The sequence below is a fragment of the Strix aluco genome, chromosome 1 (assembly GCF_031877795.1).
Source record: "Strix aluco isolate bStrAlu1 chromosome 1, bStrAlu1.hap1, whole genome shotgun sequence".
In the NCBI taxonomy this organism is placed as follows: Eukaryota; Metazoa; Chordata; class Aves; order Strigiformes; family Strigidae; genus Strix; species Strix aluco.
Window position 1 is genome coordinate 119,052,735 of NC_133931.1, and position 22,822 is coordinate 119,075,556.

Genomic DNA, 22,822 nt, shown 5'->3' on the forward strand with positions numbered 1-22,822 from the left:
TTTTATGAAGGAAGCTTCTCCAGCAGAGATGTTAATAATTTAAAATATGATGTACTACATACTGAGTTTTAGGCATAGACATTTAGTAATAAATTTGTATTTTGTATGAAAGCCTAGTAAATTACTCCCTTGCCACATATTTTGTGTTACAATTGTGTTTGCATGTCTTACTTCATAAATTATGCCTACGTATATATATGTCACAATAAACTTGGATTTTTAAACCGGACATGATTCCAGGGTCCATTTAGAAAGGATTATGGGTCACACCTAAAAAAGAATTAGCCGCCATGTCAATAGCGTGTGCCTCCGATAAGCCAGTATTTTGTTGGAGGTGTATATTTACTTTGTTTTTCCTTCTGAAGCTTCCTATGCAGCTAAGAGGGCGATTCAAGGAAGAACAGTCCCCCAGAAATGCAACTATTGTTTTTAAGTCAGGTTTTATTCTGTTAAGCATAGCTGCAGTGAGAGTAGCATTCATCTTTGACTCTGTAGCCAGTCAGTCAGTTAGAAAAGTTGACCAGGAAACGCAGGACCTACTTTGTAGATGCTTTTCTGTTCACATCCCAGTCTAGGCACATAGCTCCTCTGGATTGAGCTTTAAATTCACTTTGTTTAGAAAACTAATTTACAGTATTTTGCATACTGCTTGAACTCTTTGGATTGTTTCAGAATAATGTTGTGGTGATAAATATTCACACTATATTTCCAATTTTCATGGTATTCATGCTGGAGAAGCAAAGTAGATAGACCACACAGCAATAAATCAGTGTAAGGATGGGCTTATAAATGTGTCAGTCAAAATATCTCTTAATTCTTACAGTTTAAAATTTTATTTGCCAATTCTGCTGTTTATACTGCACTCAACTTTTTGTCCTTAGTTGCACTTGCTGTTTTATTATCCCATGGATTTTTTAATAGGAAATTAAGTCTCTGCTCTATGTAGAATTAACCAGAGAGAGCATCCAGAACAAGCAGCTATGTTCCAGTATGTCAGAACAGGTTTGCTATTTCATACATACATGGTATTTATGGCTGTAATATAATAAAAAATTTAAAGTTCAGATTATATCTCTTCTGTACTAAATTTCAGAACATTTTCTGTCAGGTAGGAGTATTACATCTCAGCATTAACTCTGTCTCTCTGCATCAGATAATGCTCCCTATTTGTATTTGTTAATGAGTGCAGACATTCATATTTTAGTACCTGATGGAGATGTAAGAGACAGAATATAGATTTTTTTTCCCCTAAATTAGAAAATTATCTGAATGGATGGTTGATTAATAATCATTCTAAATTAAAGTGCTTTCATAATCTACCATACAGAACCTCACTTTTAAAAAATCAATCTTTCAAATCTGTCACTTTTGTCGTTTGTTAAGCATTTGTTGAGGAGGAAAGAGAATATTTGTCCTAATTCTGAGCTCCCTAAGCTGTGCCAAGAGAAAGGAAAAAAAAAAAAGTCATCCTGCTAATGCACTGTATTGCCACAGATATTAAATTGATCAGTCTGCTGAGGTATTTCCAAAGTGTGCCTTGCTGTAATACCTGGATTCTGTATTGGTGTGTTGTATAGAGCACTAATAAGTAATAGAAAACATTTGAATAACTAACAGTATATCTAATTCCACAAATTACTTCTACCATGGTGGATTATTGAAGCCCTAAGCTTGAAAGGTTGAGACTTTGGTGAAATGCTAAGAAGAAAGGAGGAGCAAATTTCTTAACTTGCGTTAGCCTTTTTTGAGGACATGATGGCTCTGAGCCTACCCAGGGAACATTCTCACAGACGTTTATTGCAGGACTGGGACTGAGACCGAGGGTGAGAGACAGTAATTTATAAGTACTGATCCTGGATCTGTCATCTCCTCTCTGAGTGGTTTTAACACAGAATTCTGCTGCAATTTCCTCTTCTTAATGAGCCAGTGAGGATGAATCAGTTAATGTTTGAACATATCTTTGAAAATGTTACAGGCTGTTCTTGTTTGACTTTCATTAAGCTTTTATTTTAATCTAAGAAGACAAGTCAAACACAAAAGATATGCAAAGTACTTCATATTTTGGCCAAAGCCTATTTAGAATACAGTACATGGATATGGATATCTTAAAAAAAAAAAAAAAAAAAAAGGAAAGAGAGAGGGAGAGAAACTGGATAAAACCTTAAGTGCATTTACTGAGTTCATGTCTCCTGGTATGACTGACCTGGAATACCTAATGCTGAAGCTTCTTGCCGAGAGTCTCATCCTGGGTCTTGCACAAGGCCCAGCACACACTGGGGTAAGAATTTGTAGTTTTGCCGCTGGTGAACTTCCTGTCATAACAGATGTGTTCAATAAGCTCTAGTTATTGAAATTAACACAGAGTCTCAGTTCTTAGAGTAATTCAAGGAGTTTTGGACACTAAAACCCAACAAATGCCATTTCTGGCCTCTTAATAAATTATAAATTTATTTACGCAGGGGCTCCTCTCTATTTAAAACAGGGAAACAGACTCAGGGAAGGAGCATTCAGCTGGACAACGTTGTTCTTTGTTACTTTCTTCCTCTGTAGTTTCTTTTATTGCCTTTGGACATGCTGTAAACAAACACCAATCTGTCTCTTCGATCACGTTAACTCACAGGCTGCTCAGCAGACCTCAAAGTCTCACAAAGATTGTAACATTTCTTTAATCATATCTAGTTTACTTTTCCTGTGGCTGTCCAGTTTCCATGCTGTTGTGTCAAAAAAAAAGCATGTGATATTGACCTTTGGGTATTTGATTTGTTGGTATCCCCGAGAGGAAGTTGAAAGGAGACAAGATCACAGTTTGCTGATTGTGTTTGTTGTTCTGAATTTATATTGTATTTAATTAATCCCACACTTCATGTCATCCATTAGTTACCTGAAAGGGCCAGAAATACTTTCACTTTGCAAGGCAGGTGATTAGGGAACAGGGCCTTTGTCCGAAGTTTCAGAGCTTAGTCACATCTTGGGAAATGCTGATGCTCCTCGTCACACTGACAAACACTGCTTGTGTGCTTCATGCTTAAACTCAGGGATGAGCTGGACACATCAGTTGAAGTCAGGACACTTTTTCCTAAGGTCATATTGGTAGAGACCTGTATATGAAAGGGAAAGGTTGGTTTGTTGTGAAATGTAGTCCTCAAAGGACCCATCTCGGTACTTCATGTAGCCTAAGTCTTGGTGATGCCTGTAGTCTCTCTTTCCACAACATAATGAGTTTCTTATGCTTTTAATGTCTTTTGTACCAAGAGTTTAAATTTTTTCTTAGAGTATTTTGTACTTTTTGAGCTGTTCTGGCTAGAGAGTGGAATAAGAGGACTCTTCTGAAGTGCAGTCTTGTTAAACCTAAGGCTACAGGGAGCAGTCCTGCGCTGTAGTGAGACGTTCACCTCCTGAAAAGGCAGAACTACCTTTATTCACCAAGTTTTCAGACTAAAACCAATGGGATGCTGTATTTCCAAGTATAAAGTCTATGATCTCAGAGGTCAAACTTTGTTATTTCACTGTATGCTCCAAAGTTGATTGAAACAAACTTTCTGTTAGCACTCTACTCCCCAAGATTTATTCCCTCTAGTGACTTTTCCTTCTCTGCACACTTGTGTGATTTCTCCAGGCTGTCTTTTCATTCTCATGTCATTTTGCCTCATCTTTATTTCTGCCTTCACTTGCCTGTGTCTGGTCCTCCTTCAGTTAAAATATTAGTCTTCACCTTCCCAGTCTCATTCTTGTAGTGTGGAAGTCCTTTCTGTATTTTGGCATATACAAGATTGACTTTGGTCGAAGTCCCCTTATATCCAGTAGAAAGAAAGAGGGCTCTGTAGAGGGCATGTCCTCTGGGATCCTTAGGTGTCTCAGGTAAGTTTTACAGCTATCATTCATTGTCTCTGTATACTGATTTCTCTCTCTCTAAATTAAAAACTGACAAGCTTTCACTCAGACATTTAACTTTAGAAGTCTAAAATTTGAGTGAGATGATCCTCACCATTATTACTTAAGAGTTTCCATTGCCCCTTTGAAGGTCTTTGTTTCATTACAGATTTTCTAAACCCCATTCTTCTTTCCATCTTTTCCCAGTAATGCTGTCACATTTTTATTATCCTATTCTCCTTTTCCCCTTCAGATTTGTGCGTAATTACTTCATCAGCCTTTAAATCTCCTGACATCTCCATAAACATATGTTTGTTCCTCTTCCTCCCCCCTAGAAGTTCCCTTAGCTCTCCGCTAATTTAAATTTACTCTTCCAAAAATTGCTTTATCCCACATGAGTTCTCCACAATCTTCATTTCTTTCCTAGCTCATCTGCAGAAAATAAGAGCTGAGAGGCAGAGGTGTCTTGTATAATATCTTTCTTACTTTTACACCAGCTAAAGCATGATTGAGGAGTGCTCAGCCTATTTTCACTGCTGTGCTCTCCTCCTCCCCATTCCCCTCCCCAGCATCCTACAACACTGCTAGGAATTTCCCAGCTTCATTGACTTTCTTCCTTTAGAAGGCAGGTGGTGAGATGCTATGGAAGGCAAAAACATGGATCTAACCCATGAAGAGCAGATGTGTGTATTGGCCAGCAGTAATAGCCTAAAACCCCTAGAAATCCTTTCCCTTTACTGAGAAACAGCTATTTCATACTACTGTAGTTAACATTTGCCTCCTGCAGTGGCCCATTATTGTTTAAAGTCTCTGACACATAAAACCAAAGTCTTTATTTGAGAGGGAGTAAGCAGGGGGAAAATATGCATTCCATCCAGCAAATTTGCTCTATTACCATATGTTCTTACTCGGCGGCTTCTTTCCCTGACTTTAAACATGGTTGTAGCACCCTGAGCAGCAGCACCACCTGCCTCTCCCTGGCTTCCCTTGAGCACTCTTAATCAGTTCTACTTCACCCCCCCTCCTCCATCTCAGCTGCCCTTAGCTTGCTACTGAAGAACGAGGCAGGAGGCGTAGCATTTCTTTCTTGTTTCTCATCTGCCTTACAAGCATTTTACTTGTACGAAACTCTCACCTTGTTGTAACAGAGGAGTGAAAAGTCCTTGTGAAGGGATCAGATCTTAAGCAAGTTTCTTCTTTAAATTCTGCTTACCAGACACCGGCCTCATCGTGTTCCATGCCACCTAAGATGAGGATTGTAGTAATTTAATCATAACACTCTCCTTTTACCAACTTGGTCAATAACTGAATGATATGAAGGGGTCAAGGTTTACAAACTAGTGAACTCTGCTCTGGGATACTGTTGTTCTCCTACTTGCTTTTCCCATTGAAAAGTAATTGCTTTGAGCACCAGAAATGATTGCAGAAGATTACACATTTTAAAGCAGGCTCAGGATCTCGTTCTGAGGAAGAACACAGCCTATAAAATGTTGTATGCCTCGCCCAGCAATTACTCACTTTGTTGTAGCTAATTTCAGAAAGCATAAATTGCCCATTATTTCTGAAGAGGTGGGGGATTTTTTTGACCAGCAGTACTGAAAGTGGATGCTTTTCCAACAGATTTTCATATGGCTTCCACATAGTTGCACAAATGAGAAATAAAGAGTTTTGTTTCCATTTCTCACATTCTTTTTTAGAATTTAAAATGTATTTTATGGCAAAATTTGTTGATGAACAAAGTTTAGTAAACCATTGGAACTGCTTAAAATATAAGTTTTAATTTTTCCATATTAAAGCTATTTCATTATGAAGATGTAATTGCAACATATTATCACAGGTCAGGCAAATAAATCCACAACAAAATATTTTAATTTGTTAAACAATCTTTTTTCATGTCAATGTTGCCAAGTAGCATTGATATCTTCTGTGATAACTCATTACTGGATGTTGTCTCTCATGAGGTGATATAGTCTTACTTCTGGTTGAATTTTTGTGGTGTACATCATGAAATACCTCATTTCAGTGAAAAAATCCAAACTGTATTGGCAAAGAGCTGCCTGAAGCACTTACATTTCAGTCCTTGAGAGCTTGTAGCAATTTGGGAGAGCACAGGTGTTTCTTGAAGTGATCCCAAATGGAACATGTACAGTTCAGGTGAACTGAAATGAACATTTTGATTTAAGGAATAATGAAGTATTTCATGTTGGTAGATAATTTTAGAACAATATTTTTTCACCATTTCTGCATCACAGTTTTTTCCATAGCTGCCTCTTTCTTGGAAGAATTTAGTATTTTGACTTTTCACTCCAATCGGAATTTTGTACCCTGTAGACATTCCATTTTTTGAAACGGAATGGGTTTTTGAAATCAGTAACCTCTTGTGCATTTCTCAAAAGCAGGAGCTATATTGAAAACACTGTCTTTAGGAAAATGGTACATACAACTGTCTGTGTAAGCCTTACTATAATGCATTACTAATAAAATGTAATTTTAAGAAACTTGATTGTATTATACAAAACAAATTCCCTTAAATTATTAAAACCAACATAACTGAGGTAGGATGAAAAGGCTGTGGTATTGTACTGAAATACATAGTATTCTGCCCTCTTGCATGTCCATGTGAGGATGTAAAGAAGAAAGAGTTTCTCTTACTCTTTTCCTCACACTGCTCCTATTTGTACTGCTCTGGGATGACAGTGACCATCTCTCACAGAATCCCTGTGTTCCACAGGGAAATGGGCCAGATTCAGGATGTCCTGGGGTATGTTCAGCCACATGCACTAAGAAAGCGCAAGGCAGGCAAATACCATTCATCGCTGTTTGCTTTTTGGACCCTGTCTGAGGAAGTCCGACCTCAGGGCTTGTGGCAAAGCAGGAATTTGAGAGCATGGTAGATTATTTGCTAGATATACTGTTAGATAAGAGACATCATTGAATCTTTCAGGATGGAACTAGAATCGTTGTGATGACATTTGGTTTACCACAGAAAGTGTCTGGTCTGTCCTTCGTGGAATATCAAAGGGAAAAGACAATCAGTCAATTTTAAAAGCAGGTATATTTGGACAGTGAAAAGACACAGCACAGTCAGATCCAGACTACTAGGAGAACAAGAAAATTAAATCTCACCTAACTCTAAGGGACCATTGTGTTAACACTGAAAAAAAGCCTTATCTGAAATGAATTCTAGGATGGCTGAATATCTGAACAGTTGAGCACAGTGTGAGCAAGTACCTTGGTGTTTGACACACCAAAGCCTGATTTTATTTTAAAACAGAGTGCAATGTTTGTCCAAGACTTTCATCTGTCTGCCCATGTTGCAAGGTGGGGGTGTGCATATGCTAACACATGTATGGCATTGTGCATTTCCTACATAATTGTGAGATCATCCCCATTTGTTGGATCTGTAAGCCCACACTCACATAATAAAAAGGGAGTAGTAATGCTTGAGTCTCTAGTGGGCAGGGGGGTAGGGGAACCAAAAGAAGTTTATTACTCTGCTCATAAAAATAAAGCTACCTAAGCTCAACAGTTTTTCCATAACAGGCATTATTAGGAACTGACTGATCAGCAATACTACCCACTTCAATCTGGCATTGAATTTCCCAAAACCAGAGCTTTTTCATTACTTTAAAAAAAAAGAAAAAAAAGCCCTGTATGCTTATAGGGTAAATCCTACTCCTTTAGTGCCCTGTTCAATACATAACTTTCTCTGTCAGCTCTTTACACTGCAGCATCAGATGGCATGGATCGAAAAAGTAAGTGCCCAAACCCAGAACAACAGAGAGCTATAAGAGATACTTTCAAGTGTAGCCAGTGCCTTATAGAATAATTCAGTTTTCAATTAACACATAGCATCAAAAGACAGATAGACAAAAGAGAACTAGTATTGTATGTACTGTAATGACCATGAAATACAGAAAAACGCTGACTGGCAGCAGATGAGATCTGATTTATCAAGTAAGGTGTATTAAACAGATGCTTTCAGAAACTGGGGGGACAATGATTCCTGATTATGGAAGGAAGCAACAAAATACCTGCTGCTTTTGTCCCAGTTCCCTTATGGAAAAGGGAAGAAGCAGGCAGAACCTGTAAAAGGTGACAGCTCCTGTGAAATCTAATCCTGCTGGTTTACCACTGAGAATAATTTTAATTTCCAACTGCCAACGGCATTTACTATTCTGTATATAAAATCACCCTTAGCTGGTATTTTTTGACTGCTGATGAGCTTTATTCCATTACTTGCTGGATACTCCCAGCTCCTGTTGACTGCCGGGGGCACTGGGGACACTGCAGCAGTTAAAAAGCTCTCCTCAAAACATGTAAATGCAGGGATGTGAGTGCTGGTTCCTGTACACTGCTTGAAGTCAACTTCTAGCTAGGTTGGTTACCTGGGAAACAGCTGTCAGCACAGTGGAAAGGAATCTATTTAGTGTTGTGGATAGGTGATGGTTTTGAAAAAAAGAGAGAGAAACAACAAAAACCCCATCATTCCTCCATAATTTAGCTTTTTATGTGTATCATGAAAGAAACAGGAGATTGGGTGTACTTGTTAAGGAGTTTGTTAAGAATAAATTATTGCCCAAACTAAATAGTCTGGAACTGCAGAGATTGCTTAATTTATGGGAAGGGTCTTTTTTATAAGGGATTTAAATTTCAGTAGTAGCTCAAAATTTGTTTATAACAACAATACTGAAAATAACGTAATTTTTGCCAGTTATTTTCAATTTGTATCCTGCAAGTATGCCATGACAGAGAATAGTTAAATTGTTGGCAGTTTTTATCTTCAGGGTTCTTCCAGAAGCATTAGTCTTTCGATCACCCCTCCAATGAAGTTAAATATTGTTGGATTTTTCAGATAGTGGTTCCTAAAGCTGCAGCAGAGACAGGTTAAGAATAGCTTTTCCAAAGTTGTCAGAATTAAGAATTGATCTTCCTGAAAGCAAATCATGTGGAAGAAGAAATAGAAAAGAAATTAAAAAATAAGGTTTTTCATTCAGCTCCTTGATTTGGATAGCCATGTGACTTCGTGAGCACCTTGTGGCTCGAAGGTTGAGGCAGGAAGATTTAGCTACTGAGGGCAGAACTTCTCCACAGCAGCCAGCACTTACATCTGTTCAAACCAAGTGTGAAACACACTGCAGTTATCTTAGACTGTTTTGAGAATCCTAGTCTAAAAAACCCATGCAGTTATTCTACAACAATAATCTCCCGGTCATTTAATTTAATCCTCTAATTTAAGATTCAAGAAATTACTCTTCCCAGGTGTTACAGATAGTGAAATTCCAGTTAACTGATGTGAGCATCCCATCAGTTAGCTGATAGGTATACATGTAAAGGCAGACATAGTATAAATGTATTACAATGCAGGAAGAGTTTCAGGTATTGTATAACGTATATGTGTTTGTTCATGAGTGTGACAAAATTAGGCACGGAATAGCTCTGAGCTATTAAATTAAAAGGAAGTCCCCTAGGAGTTGCTAAAGTAAAAGCAAATAACATGTTTGTACCTCCACATATCATAAAATTCTGATTTTTTTCTCAGAACTGTCTTTTGGAAAACTCCATTTAGTCTAACTGTTTAGTCCATCAGCTGGAAAATTATTATCTCAATTACCCATGTATTCTTGTTCGAAGATCTAATATTTCCCAAGATTCCAAGATTAGAAAAGGTATCATACACCATTAGTCTGGAACACCACTGCTCCATAATGCTCGGTTTCCATTGCTAGTCTTGCTGATCAGTATCTTCAAAACCACAGTCCTTAGCTTAAGTTAAATATAACTGTCCTGTAGGAAAAATAGGAAGGAAGGAAGGAAGGAAAAATATCCTGGAAGCTATTTGAAGGGAACTAAAGTTAGCCAAGAGCAGGTGATGAGAGGAAATGATGCTAGATGAATGCAGTTTATTTCATGAGTTCATACTTTCTGGTTCTAGAAATAAAGGTGCTTATCCCAAACAGAATGTATATGGGGTTTTTTTTAAGCAATCTGATGACAACGTTATTGCCTCCATTATCCGTTGTGTGGAAAGAAATTAAGGCTGCCTAAAGGAACTAGGCTGTATCTATTCCTGCACAAGGAGAAGCCAAATTTAGCACAAGAGCTGTCTATGAGTAAAATGATGTGGCATGGAAAGGTTCCTTCACAGAAGAAAATTTCACATGACTGTAAGCATACATTTATGTTAATTAAGAACACATCTAGGGTTGGAGAGGCTTGAGAAATGGATATTACTGTACAGAATATATATGATCACTCTTAAATATGTTGTGCCTGTAACTGCATATTACTATATGCTCCACACTATACTTAGTAAGTCTGTCTGTCAGAAAGCCCTAATTGCTTTATGTGTGAGAACATTAAGCTGCAATAAATTTATATACACAGCTGTTCCATTACTGTGAAACAAGTTTTATCTCCTAATAAATTGATGTTTCTTTTTAGTGTCAACTCAAACCAAAATTTACACCCAAGCAGGTGAACCTTAACATCACATAATTAGTTCAGTGACACCAGTGGTAATAGAGGGTACACACTGTACATCTCTTAAATGTATTGATGGAGAAAAGTTTTGACTTCTGTTAATTGTTTCTTGAAAGCTTAATTGTGATTAAGAGCAGCTTTAATTGGAAAAGGAAAAAGAATCATGACCTTTAAATATACACTGCAAATAGCATGTCTGCATTTACAAGGAGTTGCACCATAACGGAAAAAACCTTAAAGCCTTTTTTAAAAAAGCATTGTGGTTCTGTATGGAGTCACATTTAGGTTAATGGAACAGAAGCTTAGACTGCCCTGGACTTTTGATTAATATTTAATTAATCTTCTGTAGAAGACTCTGATTTGAATTAAACTGGGTACTAATAAAGGAACCAATTCACCAAAGAGTTCACATAAATTTGACTTGCCATTATGAGAATTTAAATTAAAATGACCAAAGTTTTGTTTTCTGCTCATTTTATGCCTGCTTTACATCAAGTGCAAGTAATTTACTAGGAGTGATAGAGCTGGGAGAAATGCGACCTGAATTGGGCACTAGTAATAGAGCCATAGCTGTAATGTAAGATATACCATTTGGTTTATTTTAAATAAGTACCATGAGCTAATGAGTTGTATTGTTCTCTCAATGCAGGCTTTTACAGCCCTTGCAAAAGAAGCAATTACCTGTACACAACCAGGGGAAGTATAGTTGCTTAAATATAATCAGATAACCAGACTTGTGTCTCTGTCTTTGGTTGTCTTGTGTTCAGCTGACAGGAGAATGAAAGGAGGAGGCCTTATGTGAGTCATGAGACTGTTACTATTTTATTTGTGCCAATGGCTTAAAATAATATTGTCTGTTTAAAAAAAAAAGTCCCCAGAATGGTTTTGGGGAGCTGTTCATGCTTCTATGTTGTCTCTTACTCAAAGTGGCTGTAAAAATGACACAAATTAAGGTTGTCCGCAACTGCTCTGACTTCCTTGACTCCCCTTTCCATTGTGTGCAGGGGTGGCTGGAGTCAGTATTGCCTACTGCAAAGACAGGGAGGGGCTGAAGGGGCTCTTGCAGGATTCTCCTTTTTACAATCCTGATGGATATTTAGCATCTACTTGACCTCAGCGTAGGAAAAAGGAGTTTGTAGTTATTTCAGCCACAACTTTTTCTGCCAGCTCTTTTCACAGTCATGGTAGGTACCATCACCATCTTGCATGCTAGTCAGCTCCTAACCTAGTAAGTATCTTTGACGTGGCCCTCTCCATAAGTTTAGATGATACCTAAATCCCACAGAATTTCTCCAAGTATCATTTGTAAAGTGACTTTAGAAGTCTGCTCTGATACCTAATTCATCTGGGTTTAGGTGTCTCCAGTGTAGTCCTGTATAGCTCAGGTCCCTTTCCAGTCAGTGGAGATGCAGGCACTGAGCTGACCACCGACTGCATATGTTTGTTGTGGGGAAAAGAACTGTTTCACAAACGTGTCTGTGCTCCATTGTGCAAGAGCAAATCTGTTCTTAAACTGTAAAATCTTTGGTTAAGGGCTGGTTGTAGGCAGTCTGTGCAGTGTCTGCTGCAGATAGGGTTCTGCTATTTGAGTAGTGCTTAATGATGCAGAAATCTGGCAAAAATAATAAAAAGTAAATAGCAAAAGGGCAGCAAAATCAGATCTTTGTGGGTCCTGCTTCCTAAGGATATTTATCATTCTTTTCTTACATAGGCTCTAATTCCTGGTTTTGGTTTCCCTGAAAAGAGAATTACTGTGCAGCTCAAATGGGAAAATTCATGGGAATTGAACTTTATCTGCGTTACCAGCATGGCAACATAAACTGCTCTCTGGAAGCGATGTCTTGCCTTAGTTCATTTTGAAAATTCCCATAGATACTCATAGAGTTTGTTACCTTTTGCAGGGAAGAAGTCATTTTCAGAGGAGGCTAGTGCTTACACAAGTGATGTGAAATGTCTTCTACTGCTGCCCTCTTTGAAGGATCATGGCAATCACACCTGAGAAAAAATACAATGTGACCTGTTACAATATAACCCTTGAATTATGAAGACAATCCTACATGATGTGTTTATTTCAGAGATTAATCATAAACACCAGTGCAGTTTGGTTGTGATGTTTATTAGTCTGTCACTTAACAGCTCATTGCATTAATAAGACTCATTGTATTGAAAAAGATTTAAAAAAAATAATTGCTTTTAAATTCAAGAGGTAGAAAAAACTGTTTAAATACATTTTTTTAAATAAATACATTTGTTAAACATAACATGGTCTTCTATATAGGCCTCTCAGGCAGTTCAGCCTACTTGGTTTTTTGACTAGTGAAGAATGATCAATGCTAGTAGAAACAAGCTTATAATTTGCATTAAATGGAACTGGCTCTGCAGTATTGCTTATGTTAATAGCTGCAGTTACTTTGCTTGTAATATTTCATCCTGTCTTTTGGGAGCATGAAAGAGCATTTTGTAGGTATGGATCAAATTCTTCAGGTCAGCTGGGTTCATAGTTATGCAGGCTCACAGATCTGCAGATTCATTTTCTTCTGCTGGTAGGAGTTCCTCTTTGCTGGACATACCCGAAGGAAACTCTTAAAGAAGATGTGGAAGGCATTAAAATGTCAGGGTATGACTTAGCTTTCTGTCATTTGTTTAAAAATTATACATTTTTTGGTGTTGTAACAATTAATTCCTTTTTCTGGAGAGTAGTTATGTATGAACTTTAGATGGACTTATTAGCTCTTTCCCTGGAATATAAATTGTTGCCATCAGTTGTTTGAAAGATTCCATTTTCATCTCAATGTGATTCTGTCATCCCACCAATGCCTTCAGAGTCTTAATCCTGAAATAAGAGAGGAAGGAAGTGAAAATATCTTAAATAATGAGTAACAATGGCAAAATTTTGGTTTGGGTGGTTGTTTTTCAGAGACATTTGTTTACTGTATAGATCAAATGTTTAGTGTGTCCTTTGACAAGTGCAGTCCATTAAATGCTTTATTCATGAACTGGGATCAAGGGATTGTCTCAGTTCTAGCCTGCTCTCTGAAATAAGATAATACAAGCAATTTCTATTAAATATTATGCTTTAGAAGGGGGGGGGGGGGGGGGGGAGAAGAAATTCTTTAATCTCTTTGATCAGATTTGAATGGCAGAGAAATCTTATGCATTAATGTTTAAAATTAGAGATTTTATCAGCAATCATTTTAGTAAGTAGAACTTGGGCTGCTGTGCTGAATAAATATACTTCTTAGTACGTGTAATGTGTTGATTTCCCTGGAGCTGCTCTTCAATTCATTGTAGAGAAAGAATGAAGAACTAGTAAATAACAAAAAGAAGAACCTGAGTGATACTGCTGTAAGCAGACATGTTCAAATTGGTGTGACATGCATCTTTCTGGTAGCCCAGGGATAACTTACCGGATCATTTCTATAGCAAATTGTTTCAGAATCAATCCCTGAATTTCATACTGGTAACAAGAAGCTTAGAGCTCAAAATTATTCATTATTTCTTCCCCTAAAACCTTTTCAAAACTCTTAGTCAGATCTTCAGATGCCTATAAACTCTCAAAGTTTGGTTGGATTCAATGGGTCTAGACAGGTTTGTGCTAGTTAAAGCTCAAGCCCAGCATTACGTTTTAGAGCTCTGTATGGGAACTGGCATTGCTGTTCTTTAGTTAGAATCACATATGTAGCAATTTCCATTTCAGTGAAGCTTATGAATTAGAAATCTCACTTTTTTAATAGCATTCAGGAAATAATTTCTGGTTTCTATACAGGGACTCATGAAGTGAGCGCATGTCAGACACTCCAACGGCAGCAGAAGGTTCTGGTTTGCAGCAGTGCTTTTGCTGCTGGGCCTCCTGCCTGAAGTGTCTGAAATAGAACTACAGTACAATTTATTAAATGGATTATCATGCTCTAGAACAAAAAGCATTTTCATGTTTTCATGATCTGACTGAGGATTTGTGCCATGTGACTGATCTGTTATATTTTGGGATATCTGGCCAGTACAAGTTTGAATGGCACTAATGTGTGCTGCACAGCCATGCTTAATATCTTCAAAACTTTTTTTAGCACTTGCCACTTGGACTGAAATCTTCCTAATTAAAGATGTCAAAATAAACCAGTGTCTTAGAAATCCAGCTGAAACTAGGTAATGATCACAAAATAAAGCGATATCAGTTTGGATATATTTTAACATGATGTCAAAACACATTGTCATCAAGATCCCCAGAGACACCATTATGGTGTCGAAATGAAACATTATCAACCTAAGACTACAAGAATAACAACATGAAATAATACCATTGTAACTTTGTAATGTAATGCCAATATCATGCAAAATAAATTTGACGTACTAAGTGGAATTACTTATTATACATATTTCATTTCTTTCTGTTTACTGAAAAACATATGGCAGTTATGTTACTCAAGAAAACCTTATAGCATTTGCATAGCATTTGCTGAAGTAATGTGAAAGTTGAAATACAAATTAGCCATACTGAGGAGATCTTAACCACAGAAGCTGTTATGTTGCAATTCTTGTCTTATCTCAGACATGGCTATACATGTCTGTATGTTTCAGAAACTAAAAATCTTAGGGTTTTTTCCTATAAAGGAGAATTTCAAACAGTACTATAATGTACTCTGTAAAGAACCATTAAAATTACAGTAAATGAGAACTGTTCGTTGTATAGACTTTATACGGGCGTCTCAAAACACTTCTTAAGGAAGACTAAGTGGATATGTGAACACAAACATGGAGAGGCTGAGTGACTTAGACAGTTTTATTCTAATTAATTTTTCTGCCTAAGTAATTGATTAAACTGTTGGGTTATACCGCCATGCCAGCTGATCATCACCTTCTACCAGGCATTCCTAGTACTAGATTTTCTTAGGATGATTCATTTTTCACATACCTTGAGCCCACATTAGCCATCTAGAGTGGGATTCATATGCCCTAATATAGTTGTCTAAAGCTACACATCTAAGCCTGAGCTCATCCCTCTAGTCTTCTTTGTCAATGAAGAAAAGTAATGAGCTCTCGAGGGTAATCGCATCCTAAGGTGTGTGCTGTGTATTCCCGTCTGGAGTAAATTTTTTTCTCTTATTTCCCTTAGAAAGGGTCTATATGGGTAGTTTTAACTACATGCCTGCCTTTTAGATGATTAAAATTGGTTGAGAAAAATCTGTTTTTACCTTTGCCTGGTAAATAAAGTAGCTTTCCTATAGCCTTTATCAGGCTAACTGTCTCGGTAAACCACTGAAGTAGTATTACAAGTAAATGTTGTATTTCTTCTGCAGCACAAGAAATACATACTCTTGGGTATCTGAAATCTGCACTTGGGTTGAGACTAAGCAGCCCAACAACACTAAATATTAGAATTCAGGATTTCTAATCCAGTGTTTCAAAACATAGCAATTACTGAGCATATACATAGCAATTACTCAGAAATTACTGAGCATCCGGTACAGGACATTTTCAACATTTCCAAGAGGAAAAAGAAGTAAAATAACTTGAAAATACCTTAAGTAGTAAAAGTTGAGTTTCAGCTGACTCGCTAAATAACCATCTGAATTTCTGAATAAAAGGTAAGTGCTGTTCTTATCTCTCTTGCCTGGAATTGATTATTTTTTTGAATATAACTGTAATTTTATGTCAATTTCTAGTTTTAAAGTTAATCAAGACAGTGGCATGGTAAAGCACAATTAAAACATCTATTTATTAAAATCTTCATCTTTACAATAAAATGCTGAAAGATTTATCCAGAATCAGTTGTTTTGCAAAATATCATATTGATATGTTTTTAATCTCCATATGCAAATAATATTTAATTAAAAATCTTAATTAGTTTTTGTGCTAATCAGTATAAATCTTAGCGACCAGCTTCATAAGAAGACATCAGCCATGTGAATTTAGGCACCAATTCAAGTAATCAATCTTAGCTTTGATTTTCATTTTTTCTTGGTTGAGTCATATGGGAAACTGCGTGCACAGGCACTAAATGATGAAATTCTTAACAGTAAGCTCAGATCTAAAGTTTTATTTAAAGGTTTCAGATTATTTAGTGCCAAAAATAAAACAGTGATTCCACATTACTCTGTGTTTTATATAGAATTTCTGATCTACTACTGATGCTCCTAGCAGAGAGAGTCTCCCCAGGTTTTGAATTTGGGAAACCATGTGAAGCTTTGACCTAGCTTTGATATCCTTAGGCCAGTCATTTTTGTTTGTTTGTTTTTAATGGACAGCTTCCCATTTTGCACTTGGAAATTAGCCTATAGTTAGAGTAAGATATAACATAAAATCAATCAAAATATTATTTGGAGATTTATAATGCAATAGCCCCTCTGTCAAAGAACAGAAATAATTATACTATAATTATGTTAGTGACTGGTAAGGACTGTGGGAGCCATGTGACCTTTGCATAATGTATTATCTTTTTAAATGTTTGAGCATTCTAAAGAGATGTCTTTGTCTATACATCACTGTTTGTCTAGTGGTGTACTGCTTGATACTGTAGTTTTAGTTGTACTTTGAAGTAAGATGCTATTTTTAGTGAGGGCAAGTGTTCACAACAGTCAAAAACATTCTGTTGTGTTTTGCTGGTTGCAACACCCTGATACCTATTTCCTAACCAATTTCTGTGGTTAAAGAGAAATAAACTAACATGAAATATTTTTGGGTTTCCAGTATAACTTATGTCAATGCATTAAGCAAGACCCAAATACCTTTTAAATAAGTTTTTTTGCATTGAAACAGAGCTACATTTCACCATTTACAAACACAGTGTAATGATGTGTGGTTTGAATAAAATATTACTCATTTTTGATGAATTCTTCAAATCAAATGGTACAATCAGGATCTCTTTTTTTTTCTTTTTTTCTATTTTGTGATGTCTCTAAACTCCTCCCATGAAGAGACACGGGCTTTTTCTCCAGTCTTGTGCTGGCTAGAGTTGGACTCTGAAGCAGATTTTATACTGTAAAACATAGTGTCACCACACGGCAGTAGCTGAGTCATGTAAAGTGTGCTAGTATGAGCTGGGTTATACCCGTGTAACAACATTCACATTACACAGGTGGAGTTGCCTATGGACAGATATTCCTTTTTGAAAATAGCTGCCATGCTTTAAGAAGGGACTGCTCCCTTGCTACTTGTTGCTGCCCCTCTGCTGAAGGTTTCTGCCCCCAGGTCTCATCCAGAGAGGAGATCAGAGGGAACTCTCCCTAAATAGCTTCCAGCAAAGCGGCTGTATTAGCTTTGTTTAAGACAAAGGCCGACATGGCCTAAAGCCCACTAGGGATCTCTCTGATGATCCCTTCTGCTGGCACAGGAATGGCCAGCTAGGTCCAGGAGAGGATTTCTTCTCTGTGGTCTTTGTTAAATGTCTTTATATTACTGTGCCAGGCAATACTCCTCATGTTGACACAAAATAGCCTGTGATGCCTAATTGTGGATATTCATCAGACCTAACAGCACTGGAGCCATCATTGTCTGTTCTGGTTAGGATAGGAAGATACTTAGAAGGTCAAGAGCCCACTTCTCTCTGCCTGCCTTTGAAGTAATTTTATATATCATTTAGAATCAAAAATGCAAATTTCTCCCTTGCTTGATCACCAGTATTTTTATTTTCTTTTTCCATGATTATTAAATCTTTGTGTGTGTATTTCTGCCGTTTCCTTAACACCTTCGTAAGAAATTCACAGTTAGATGTCATGTATTTTCTTTGAAGTTACATGAGGTGTTCTCTTTTTTCTTTTTTTTTTTTTTAACTCCGAAAACGCAATACCCTATGACAATGGCTGTAACAAGTTGTGTGTGGCTGAAAATTGGCTTGGCTTATATCTGCAAAATCTAACAGCTCCAAAATAAGGCTTAGACTGTGTGATATCACAGTAGCTGAGTATCTGTTTTCAGATGTTTATAGCAAGCTCCTAAAATCTCTGCTTTTCTTTTTAGTAGTATTCCCCTGAAAAGTAAGACTGGATTTCTGTCTCTGGTGTGCAGGCTCTGACAGGCTAATAAGGAAGAGTGATGGTGGCAATAAAAAGGGTCTTGGGTGCATTCTTTAGATTTCACTGGTTGTAAAATGATGGTCCTGCTACAGAAGGGCCACAGAGGGACTCAAAGTGAAATCTAGTCTGGAGAGTTTGTAAAGACTGTTGTGGTGAAGTGACCTCCCTATCAGCTCCAGCTCTCCGTGTTGTTTATAGCCATCGCGTCAGAAGCGAGTGCCGAATTAAGAGCATTTGAGACTACATTTTTAACCAGAGAATAAAGATGTATGGGGTTTTTTTTTAATTATTTGCTCTGTTGAAATTGGTGTGAAATGATCAAAAAATCATAATGTCAAAATTTGGAAATTAATTTCTTTCACTGAAGAAAGCGAGTGTGTTTGGGGACTTGCATAACTTCTTGTGGTATTGGAGTTGATGACTACCACTGTGGAAGTAAACTGGAAATGACAGAAAACTTCCTGATGAGCTGATTTCACTTGCATACATATTGACATAAATCCTAGGTTTTAAATCCTTGTTTTGATGGAATTAATATGCTGAAGTGTGTAGGTATGTGTACAGGTAACATGTTAGATCTTGCCTGTCACATTAAGCCAATCCCTGAATTTAGCTGCCTTTAAAAACTGCAGACTTTAAAGGATATATCATGCCCTATATTCATTTAGCAAATATGAAATGGCAAGAGAGAAGGATTTTTACAACCTTGTGAACAGTAGAAATAAGCCAAGATTGAAAGAGATCTGGGGGAAAAAAATAAGATAGGATGCATACCCTTCAGCATGCAAGAAGCTGCCCTTGTTAGAAACTAACTTTGCATGCATAATTAATTTGAGCAGCACATTCCGTTTCTTACAACTAGACGAGAAATTGAATTCAGGTGTTTGGTGAACATATGGAGGATTTACTGTGAATTTATGACCTGTGGTTTGAGTGTAAAACCCCAAGATACTAGCTGATAAAACTTAATGAAGCTTGTGCAGAGAAGCTATTTTCATTTGCAGTTTTGTAATTGATACATTTTGGGGTTTTTTACACCTCTCCCCCACCTTTTAATGCATTATTCCCAATAAATTATTTGACACTTAAGAAAAACAAAAGTAGTGTAGGATGAACCTTTCTATACCTCCTTTCAGGTTATAACTGACCTATGTTACAAGTAAATTTGTAGTCTAATAAATTTGATCTCTTGCTTAGCTGATTTTTTTCTCAGACTGACTATAGCAATTCTGTAATCACACAACAGCTCTTTTATACAACACCAGCCATGGTTGCTCCTGTTTGTGTACCACGTCAATAAGTGGTAATATCCGTGTGTTCGTGGAAAACATATTCCGTGGTGTCTCAGAGAAGGACCGTATGTAGGGCACACTGGAATGAGAGGACCAGCCAAATGGTTACAGTAATGTAAGCTTGAGGACTGGTATTTAGATGTCAAAAAATAAACCATAGAACAAAATAATAGGAAAGGACCAACCTGCTGCTGGCAAGCTGGTGACAGGAAGGAGATGGTGCAAACTCTGCCGCTGCTCAGCCTCATCAGCCCCGCGGTGTGTGGGCACAGTCATCTGTGTCACTGACGATTAACAAATCTGTTTAAAGTGAACAGACCAGCAGACCATGCATTGGAGTACGGTGCTAACTTTAAGCCTGGTAAAGGGCATACTTTCATTTTATTTTACATCCATGGCTTTTTGCAACAACTTGACAGTTTCTGCTTATCCACCCTCAAGGGCCATCCAAAACAGACAAATCCATCTGCTTGGAGTAAGCACCATGGCAAGAGAGTGCTCGAGTTTCATTAAATGTAGCAGAAGCTTTTATATTAGATTATAAACACTCTGCTTTCTGTTGCGCTGTTTTCATCCTGCTCAAATCATGAAGGAAGAGACTGAATTTTGTAGACACTGAGCTGGTTCTGAACTTTGGCAAGGATGCATGCTGCCAACTAAGGCATGGCCACCAGAGCGAGAACATCGTTAATCCACAATGGGATGGAAATAAACTCTTTTTCTGCTCCTCTCCACCTGTAGGCACAGATAGATTAAAATTCAGCTCTTGATTTTTAGTATGACGCGAGTAATCTGTCCAAATGGAAAGGAATTTATTTTATACAAATAGGTGATAGTTATTTGCCAGCTTGATGTAAATAAGAACCCATCTGTGTTTTATAACTGCTATCCAGAGATCTAAGCAGCTGGTCAGACCAGTGAGTCCCTGGCAGCTCCAATCTGCGTTAAAAGATTTCAAGGTGTAAAGAACACTCTTTGTTTACTAACCTTTTGGTTATTCTAGTCATGTTGCAACTGCCTGGTGATGTTGTTAAGACCCTTTTCCATGCTTTTTCAGGCCAATAAATTTTTTTCCAAAGCTTTAGTCATCCCTGTTCAGTAACATGTTTGTATCTACTTTATCACACTAAAAATCTGTCTGTTTTGAAAGGATTACAACTCTGTACATGAGTGCATGACATCACACTGAGACATTGCTTAATGATCTGAGACTCTGATGGTCATTGCTGTGGCTGTTTGTTTCTGGAAGTATGTGACAGCTCTGGCCTATCTAAGCCTTGCTTACAGTTGCATTTTTAGTCCGTGCTGGCAGTCGTGTTTTAAAGCAGCACTCACAAAATAGCTGATTGTGAAATGTGCCATCTGCAGATGGAAGGCAATGGGATGCCAAGTAGAGATGTGATACAAGGAAGCCCAGCTGCTTTGCAGCCCAAGTTAACTTTGGCCCTAAAAGCCTTTCCTTGATTTTTATGTCTTTTAAGAACATTTAATAATGACAGCACTTTGAAAGAACAACATCACTTGCATCTGATGCTAGGAGATGCTTGTTATCTTCTGCAAGTTCACAGCCATCCTGTTGTTAAGTAGGCATAGGGAAAGGTTGTCTGGGCAAGCTGTGGTTACTGTAGAGAGTTGTAATTCCAGTTTTGATAAAATGTTTAAAGCTAGCATAGGTCAAATCTTCAATAAACTTTGAATGATTTTCAAGTTAAACTTCTTCTTTCCTGATAATAGTCCTGAATTCTTTAAGGTGAATTTGTCTTCAGATTTTCAGTTAATTTGAATGAAAAATTCAAACAAAACATGGTGCATTTAATTAAACTTTGGAGGACTTGCACTATACATCTGCAAAAGTCAAAATGGAATTTAAGCAGCAGGAGCACCTGCATTCCTGCATCCTAGTAGTCTGTTGATATGACCCTACCTCCGTTGGATGAATTTATCCAATAAATTGCTTTAGACTGGCTAAGGACTCTTCACACTGGATATAATTTGTTTACATCTGTCCTAAGGAATAATTATGTGACTTACATAAATAGTTGTAGATAAAAGAGAACATCTCTGAAAAGGAATAAAGTTAGGTTTGCACTTTTAGGTTTACACTCCAAAATTTTATTTGTAATGATTTTTTATTGTGATTAGGATTTTTGCATTTCCCTCCTCCTGGAAGTAATGATGGTTGGCTGGGGGTTGAATGACATATCAAGTGGGTGTACCAAGTGTTCCCTGAATGCAGTGTGAGTGCAGTGGGACATGTGAAAAAACATAGCACAGATTATAAAATTAACTGGATGAAGAGAGGCATGGAAGGAAATGGGAGACAGCATGACAGGCCAGGATGGAGGTGTGCAAGCCTTCGCTGGTGCAAAGGTTAGGGCAGCTGAGTAATTTAACCTAGAGAATCAGAACAAGGTTGAGAAGAAAATGGAAACAAAAGGAAGCCAACATGAGATATAGTCTAAGCCTTCAAATAATCTTTTCTTAGAAGTATCTTAGCTCCTCCTTAGCTGCCTTTCTTTTCCCTTTCCTCTTCTAAATAAAAATGTTTAATTTTTTAAATTATTATTGTAAAACCACTGACTTGACCTCACTTTCTGTGTCTCACAGACTTTCTGAGCACAAAGAAATTGGAGTAGATACAGAAGTGGTTTTGTCTTTTAATTTAGCTCTTTCTTCTCTGTGAAATAGTCCTTTTTTATAATTCACTTCTTTTGCAGTTTTTTAAATTTGGGTCATGTCCCTTGCTTTTCAGAAGAAATAGAAAGATTGCTGAAAGATTTATCTTTCCTGCCATTATCAAACCTTTTAATATCTTTGAATAACTTTTCTTAAATCAGCTTGACTATTTCCTCTTCTCTTTTTCTTTTTCTTTTTTTTTTCTTTTTCTTTTTCTTTTTCTTTTTCTTTTTCTTTTTCTTTTTCTTTTTCTTTTTCTTTTTCTTTTTCTTTTTCTTTTTCTTTTTCTTTTTCTTTTTCTTTTTCTTTTTCTTTTTCTTTTTCTTTTTCTTTTTCTTTTTCTTTTTTTCTTTTTCTTTTTCTTTTTCTTTTTCTTTTTCTTTCTGTTTCTTTTTCTTTTCCTTTTTTTCTTTTTTTTTTTTTTTTTGTCATTAGAATAAGTTCTTCGGTCTGGAGACAAGTTAATCATAAATCCCAGGATCCTCCTTGTCC

The 22,822-nt window shown here is 37.1% G+C and overlaps 1 protein-coding gene across 12 annotated transcripts in view; it reads left to right on the forward strand.

Moving 5' to 3' along the window:
- PARD3 (par-3 family cell polarity regulator) overlaps window positions 1-22,822 on the forward strand; it is a 457,172-nt gene that overhangs the window by 416,549 nt on the left and 17,801 nt on the right. The gene's annotated exons all lie outside the window — the stretch shown is intronic.